The sequence below is a fragment of the Mus musculus genome, chromosome 3 (assembly GCF_000001635.26).
Source record: "Mus musculus strain C57BL/6J chromosome 3, GRCm38.p6 C57BL/6J".
Classification (NCBI taxonomy): domain Eukaryota; kingdom Metazoa; phylum Chordata; class Mammalia; order Rodentia; family Muridae; genus Mus; species Mus musculus.
In genome coordinates this window covers 41,433,922-41,441,885 of record NC_000069.6, presented here as the reverse complement: position 1 = coordinate 41,441,885, position 7,964 = coordinate 41,433,922, and the positions used below count along the sequence as shown (strand labels likewise).

General features: G+C 45.1%; 1 non-coding gene across 1 annotated transcript; it reads left to right on the top strand.

The window, feature by feature from the left end:
• The first annotated feature begins 418 nt into the window (after positions 1 to 418).
• Positions 419 to 543, top strand: Gm25487. The gene has a single exon (XR_003954760.1). It is a non-coding gene; the product is annotated as a small nucleolar RNA SNORD22 (small nucleolar RNA).
• Positions 544 to 7,964: the final 7,421 nt, after the last annotated feature.

The following is a 7,964-nucleotide window of genomic DNA, read 5'->3' as shown; positions in this document are numbered from 1 at the left end:
CCTGTCTCAAACAAACAAACAAACAAACAAACAAACAAACAAACAAACAAACAAAAAAGGGCTGGCAAGATGGCTCAGCGGGTAAGAACACTGACTGCTCTTCCAAAGGTCCTGAGTTCAAATCACAGCAACCACATGGTGGCTCACAACCACCTATAATGAGATCTGATGCCCTCTTCTTGTGCATCTGAAGTCAGCTACAGTGTACTTATGTATAATAATAAATAAATCTTTAAAAAAAAAGTGAGGTTCAGGAGATGATAACCCAAGTGGACCTACGTGCGTGTATGCGTGGGTGGACAACAGCAGGGCAAAGCTGCCTGCTCCTCCCAGTGACAGAGAAGATGCCTTTCATACTAGAGATGCAATTAACTAGGGCAGTGGTTACAGAAATCGGCTTGTAAGAACTACAAAGTGACTCCAGTAAAGAGCTGTTCCCACACCCTACTCCTGTCTGAGGCCCAGAACTCCAAAAGGTGGACTTACTGGGGCTGGCTGCAATGGAAGAGGAAAGTCTGTTTCAGAACGAGCTACCGGAGGGTTTGTCAGAGCCTGCATGTGGGGAAGCGGAGAATCCCCACTGCTGAGAGTGGGCTCATCTTTTCTAGGTCCAAAGAACAAGGTGCATAGAAGTGGATACCGTGTTCAAGGACACCAAGACGGGACTCTTCGGTTCCCATCGTTAATAACTATGTTCAAGATAGTATGCAGCCATCTTCATTTTTCTAATAAAACTACTTTTAACCTTAAAAAGAAACAAACAAAGCAGAGTTACTAAGTGAATCCAGGGTGAAGAAGGAGACAGGCTTTGCTTCATCCATCGCCAGAGCTCTGTTGGGAAGATAAACTTTTACCTCCATGGATTAAATGATATCAGCACCCAGTTTCCTGGTTGTACCCACGCTGAGAGGTGATGCACCTGTCTGGATGTGGTTGGTTGCAAAATATACGTGCCCTTGTGATGGTTAATCTCCATGTCAAAGTGATTGCAGATAGCAGACACACCTCTCAGTGTGCAGCTTGTGAGGATATTTCCTGGAAAACTTAACTGAAGAAAAACACTAGTCTAGAATAGGTATCACCTTCAGGTGCCATCCCATATGTGAAGACTTCCAAGGGACAGGAGTGCTGGCTTTGCCTGCCTGCTTTCACTTCTTGCTGGTGCGTGCATCTCTTTTGCTACTGCATCTGCTACCATTCTTCACTGACACTGGAGCCCATATTCTTGGACTTTCTGATGTGGATTGAAGACCAGCAGCTCTCCAGAACCCTCTAGATTATCAGTTCTAGATTGGGACTGCTGACCATCCAAACTTGTAGACTAAACATCTATGGGTTCTCAGCCTCTCCAGTGTGCACCCTCCATTGAACCACCACCCAGTATGACACACCCCCTTTGATTGGTTCTGATCCTCTTGAGAGTCCTAAGACTGTTCTCCTCTCCCGCATACATGCCCTTTGCACTGACTCTGTAGACTTTCTCATTGACATACAGAAGCTAGTTTCTCCTTTACATTTGCCTGTGACGATGTCAGTGACTTTGGATGTGGGGACATTAACAAACACGACAGAAGCAGAAGCTTCGAATGATGGAAATCTGTGTTTATTTATGTATTTACTTATGTGCACACACACCACAGCATGTATATAGAAGTCAGGGGACCACCACTGAGAGTTGGTTATCTCCTTCCACTTCCTGGGAACTGACCTCAGGTTGTCAAGCTTGGCAGCCAGTGCTTTTATCCACCAAGACATTTTACCAGCCCAAGCAGAAATTTTAATGCTGTTTCACAATGTGATTCATTTTCTCACGGCCACCTTTGCGACAAGCTTGCTGGTCTGCCGGATACTGGGAGAAGACATGAAGAGAAGGCCAAGCTCTTTCAGCTGAGACCACGTAAATAGGATTTGGGTGGGTGTGGGTGTGGGTGGGGTGAGCAGTGGCTGAACCAACCCAGCCTAGGAGTATTTCCTACTGAGTCACAGAGCATCGAGAAATGCTCGTGTTTCTAATCACAAGCTGCTGCACTCTGGAGTTTGGTAAAGGACAAGCTATTCAAACAGAAGAGTCCACCTTTCTGTGTATTCTCTGTAGACAAATAAGTCAGAAATAATAGGATGAGGCCAGAGTGCCGAGTGACATCATCTCAGAAAATGAAGGACAAACCTGGTGAAAGAAACACTGTCCGGTCCACCCCTTATGGTCATAAGTGTGGATGCAGCATTGAGCTGTGATGCAGGTGGACATGAATACAAAAGCCAGCTAGATCCCAAGGAAACTCCCTGTCAGAGTCTAAGTGCTTTATTTAGGGCCTAAGCCCAGGGCTCCTTCTCAACCATTGTATTTTAGCTTGGTGACAGAGAACTACAGATCCAGATGGAGACGGTTTCAGAAGCTGGCGGATTTTATTTCCACGGCAGCTGTCATTTCGTGCAAAGGTTCCGGTCATCTGTTTGTTAGAAGAACTACAGTGCAAGCAGAAAGTGGCACAGATGTTTTAGGTGATCTGTTAGGAGAACTACTGTACAAACCACCCTGGAGATGCTGGAAAGCTGGGTGGTTCCCAATCCTGAGTGCAGTAAAGATGGCCACGGGGGTACAAAGAAGCCCTGTCTGTTACCACAGAGCCTGAGGGTATATTATGCCATTGCCCAGTAGTGGTTGATGTTCACAGCAAGGACTCAAAGACATCCGGAACTGGTTAAATGATGCTCAATGTATTCTGTTTAATGAGGCTGAGCAGACAGGGATTCACCTTATTACAGTTTCCGTGAAAATGGCTAAACTTTTCAAAAGTTTAATGCTTAAAAGTTATAAGTGTCGGTTCCCTAGAAAACTCACTTTTTCTGTTAATGCAGATTGGTGAGCTATTAATTTAGACATATTCATTTGGATTCCATATTCATTGTAATGGATCCCAACTGTGCAACAGGACGGTCATTTCCAGAGTAAGCAGGGGAGGAGCCAGGACTTGTCTTTACTTGTAGTAGAATTGTGGGATTTGAGCGAGTATGTGTGTGTGTCCCCACATGCTGCACTTGTGTGCATATGTGCATGTGTATGTGAAGACCAGAGGTAAACTCTGGCTGTCATTCCTCAAGTGCCATCCATTTGCCAAGTAGCTAGGCTGGCTTCCCATGGGTAAATGTCTACCCATCTCTGTATAGTCATCCTCAGGCTTTCTAGGTGGCTTCTGGGTTTAGAACTCAGGTCTTCATGCTCACGAGCCAGTCACTTTGCTGGCTGAGCTGTACCTGTAACTCCTTGCCTGTCTTACAAAGCATATCCCAGCATCCCATGGCCTTGGTAGCCTTTGCTGTCCGAGGCTCGCTTTTCTCTGGGAAGATACTGTCTTTCTTCCAGTTGTCCTCTATCTACTTACCAGTGCTGGACTGGCTTTCTGGTCCTCTCAATCCAGCCATCCCTGGCTTCAGATGAGCCCTCCCCCAGAGTCCATCTGTGGGAAACCTCTGTCTGGGCTCCTGGTGTGTGCACCATTCTCATGGCTCTTCCCGTGAACACAGTCTAGGTACCACCATCATAGCTGCTGTTTGTACTTCATTAATGGTCAACATAGATTCTGAACAGGCTGTAAAGAGGACTCACTCATATTTTGTTCTGCCTTGTCTATTACTTCCTATAGAGGTCTGATTTTAATACACTTCCTTAAGGCTCCAGGCTTCTATCACCCTGATTTCTAATCTAAGTTTATAGAACAGAGAGACTTGTGGAAGGGCGTATTGGAGCGGGCAGTGTAGTCCAGTAGTAGAACCGTTTTCCCACATATTCAAGATCTTTTGTTCACTGTTTAGTATATGCATACCACACACACACACAGACACACCCAGAAACACCCACTCACCCACACATACCCTCCCTAGACACACACACACACACACACACACACACACACACACAGAGAGAGAGAGAGAGAGAGAGAGAGAGAGAGAGAGAGAGAGAGAATGGAACTATTGCTGTAAGACCCAAGTCCTAGGTAGACCTGGTTTTGCCTTGTGGTAACTGTGATAATTGACAATTGGTTTGATCTCTCTAAGCCTCAGTATATTTATCTCTATAAGGAAGTCATTCCGGAGGATACTTTAGGGTTAATGTCACCATAAAGGTTAACTCACTGCAAAGGTTAATTCATGTGTATAAAGTACCCAGTATAGTTCTTGGCAAACAGACGATACTCAATAAATATTGACCCTCTTCGGTTTCTCCTTCCTTTGTAATTAATCTATGTCTAATTCAGGATATTGTGTTTTCGGTATTGCTTGCCTTGAACAAGGGCCATGTATAATGAAACCTCACAATCTTTTTTATGGACTTCCAGCTTCTCACAAAACATATGGGCAAGGGAAGAGTGAGTCAGGGAACATCAGAACGATTCTTCAGTCACTTGTGGACTGGTATTGAACAACGCCTCCCGAAACCTCCTGCCATGCTCCCCACCAGTCATGTTTATAGTCATGTGTTTATTCTCCACTTTTTTTTTTTTTTTTTTGGTTTTTCAAGACAGGGTTTCTCTGTGTAGCCCTGGCTGACCTGGAACTCACTCTGTAGACCAGGCTGGCCTCGAACTCAGGAATCCACCTGCCTCTGCCTCCCAAGTGGTGGGATTAAAGCTCATGCTCCACTTTTAAAACATCCACAAATTCAGAAATAAAATAAAATAAAACACTTTGCATTCTCATCCTCTGGAAGTTTGGTTTTGCAAAATTGGAGTGCCAACTTTTCTTTTTGAATTATTGTTTTATTGTGTGTGCTTGTGCACGGGTGCATATGTGTTTATGCATACACGTGAGCCTGGGTACCTGTGGAGTCTAGAAGAGGGCATCGACTCCGCTGGAAACAAGCTACTTTGTTATAGCAGCCCAGAGTGTGCTGTTTACATGGTCACCTTGATGGGATCTAGACTCTCCTAGAAAACAAATCTCTGAGAATGTGTGAGAAACAGTGTCTAGATTGGGCTAACGAGATGGTAGACCTGCCCCAAGTATGAGTGGTACCATCCTGGGGATTGAATTTCTGACTGAATCAAAAGGAGACCATGAGCTGGCATTGGTGCTCCTCTAGTACAGTCTTCCTACTGCCTCAAGCTCTTTTCTTTCTGGACCACACCCCCTTGACCTTTAAGCCCAAATAGACTCTTCCTTTCTTAAGTTGCTTTTCCCAGGGATTTTTGTCACAGCTATGAGATAAGTAACTATCACACCTGGGGATGAGAAGAGACAACTTATCCCAACTGCGGACTACGGTGACATCAGGAACGCTAGCTCAGGCCTTCTGGGTTTTTCTCTTGGCAGCTGCCTGCCTCTGAGACTAGAATCCTCAGTTCCAGCTTCCACAGACTTTTCTGTGTGACCTGGAGCAGCATGCAGTGAGGAGCAGCTTGCCCACAGCCCTCAGCTTCAGGGTGTGTTCTCTGTGTGACTCAGCGTGCTTCTTCCCTGGATCCCACTGTACAGACGCGAGCCAATGATACAGGGCTTGAGTTCAGGCACGCTCCCAACTCTCTAGGCACCGTCAAGCAAGAAAGCCAGTATTTGCAACCTAATGGATGTTCAGCTAGGTCTCAAAGCAGCCAAAGAAAGCTTCAGACCATGAAGGACCTCCCTCTTTTCAGAGATAAGTTGAGTGGGCCTTGGAGAGCCTGGATCACTTAAGGCTACATTAAGTGCTAATGATGGAACCAGAGCTTGGGGTTAACCCATGTGTCCTGTCCTCTGGTCCATGGTTCTCACTAGAGCACCATATTGCTTCATCTCAGTTAAACATAATTGAGACTAGATCTCTGCTGTTAGAAAAGAATTCTTTGGACCTTCTCCTTGGGCTCTGACTCTCCCCTAGGTTGCCATTGTTTGTTTGATCTGGTCCCGGTGGTTGCTAGACGCTTGTCCTTTTATTCCACCAGGAAGTGAGGCCTACACAGACACCTGTATCCAAGTACACCCCCCAAATCTATAGGCTCCAGGAGAATCAAGGGATCCCCAGCCTTCTAAATCAATACTGTCTAAACAATTGTGAGGCTGTGTTGGTTCTGTGTAGGATCTCTAGACTCAGTCTGGCATTCTGGGTATTTTGTAGTGCCCACTCAACTTTAGTTTTTAGCTTTGTTTTTAGTCCCCTCTCCCTGCTACACACACACACACACACACACACACACACACACACAGAGCAAGGAATGTGTCACCAAGCTACTTTCTGTCTCTAGCTCTTTCTTTACAATTTATTTTGAGACGAGGTTTCACTGAATTGTCCCGGCTGGCCTTGAGGTTACAGTATTCGTCTGCTTCAGCCTCCTGGGTGCTAAGGTTACCGTCATGACACACCATGCCTGGATCTCCTAAGTTTTAAATGTCCTAGAATGACCTAAGTGCTGTGGCAGATGACATTCCACATTAGTATAAATTTTGTCTGATTTATTTTCAAATGTGCATGCTTCCCATGAAAAACATGCATATCTAGGACACTGGTTGTAGACATATTTAAATTACTCCGCCATAGAGTATATGTCTACAGTCATGAATTTCCCAACTCAGACAGCGACAGAGGGCTGAAGCTGGGAAAGCTTTGCTTATGCCCATCTAGTCTGTATGTAGCTCTCTGGGGCTGGCTTACTGCACACTGCTGTGGTATGAGTGCATCCCAAAGATTTCATGTTTGGAAACTTAGTCTCCAGTGCCATGGTGCTGAAAAGGGAAACCTTAAAGAGGTACTTTGGTCATGAAGCTCTGCCTCAGGACTCGTTTAATGTCATTGTCACACAAGTTGGTTCATTGTCACAAGAGGGAGATGTAAAAGCAAGCACCCATCAGTCCCAACCTCTCTTCCAACCTTAGGATCTCTAGCAAGAAAGCTCCTACCAGATGCTGGTCCTGGGCTTTGGAATTCTCAGTCTCCAGAGTGGACAAATAGTCTCTCTTCTTTATATATTACCAGTCTCAATTATTCTGTTGGAGCAGCACAAAAGCAGAGACGGATAGGCAGGGTATGCAGCGGATGGGGCCCCTTGCAAGGAAGGCCAGACCCTTGGGAAACCCAGAGAGTAGGTCCTTGGAAGGTACAGGTGACTGGAACATTCTGCGTGTGGCTGTGTATGTGTGTAGCTGTGTTTGTGTTTGTGTATTAGGGAGGAAGGTAAGGTAGAATGTGTAAGGTCACTCTGTTTTTGCTGAAGTCTTCCTTCATGGGTGATCTGCCTTGGCTAGAGCCACTGTCCCAAAAGAAATGACTCCCACTACAATGTAGAAGACTCTAGGCCCTAAAGTCAAAGGTGTCTTCCTATAAAGTGCCCTGAATGACTGGGGTTTAAATCTTAATTAGAGATTCTTTTTCTTTCTTTCTTTTTTAATATCTATTTTTTAGGAGACAAAAATATGTTACAATAGGGTAGCTTTGGACTTGCTATGTATCTGAGGCTGAACTTCAATTCCTGATCCTTCTGTCTTTATTTGCAAGTGTCAAGAGTGCTGGATTACAGTGCATATCCCCATACCTGGCCTATGTGGTATCAGGGCTGGAACTCAGGGCCTTGTGCAGCGTAGGCAAACACGTGACAACTGAGCCTCAACCCCAGCCTAAGGTTCATTTTGCTCTGGAGATAGTACTTTTTGAAAATACTAAGCATTTTTGTTTGTAATCTCCATATTTGCCCATTATTTTTCCCAGCATCCTAAGTGATAGACTAGGCATATGCTAGGTTTAGGGTGGGTGGGGGTTGCTGGGGATTGAACCCACATCCTCACTGATGTTAAACACAGTCTCTGCCATTGAACCACAACCCTAGTCTAGATGAATTATTTTTGTAAATTAGTTACAATATGAGAAAAGCTGCTATCTAATAGAAAGGCAGAAGAGGGAAGTCCTCTTGTCTTGGAAGACTATGAAAATCAAGCTGTCCGTTATGTTTGCTCTCATTGATCTTCTGTCTTAAAATTGTAGAGAAAGGAGAGAGGTC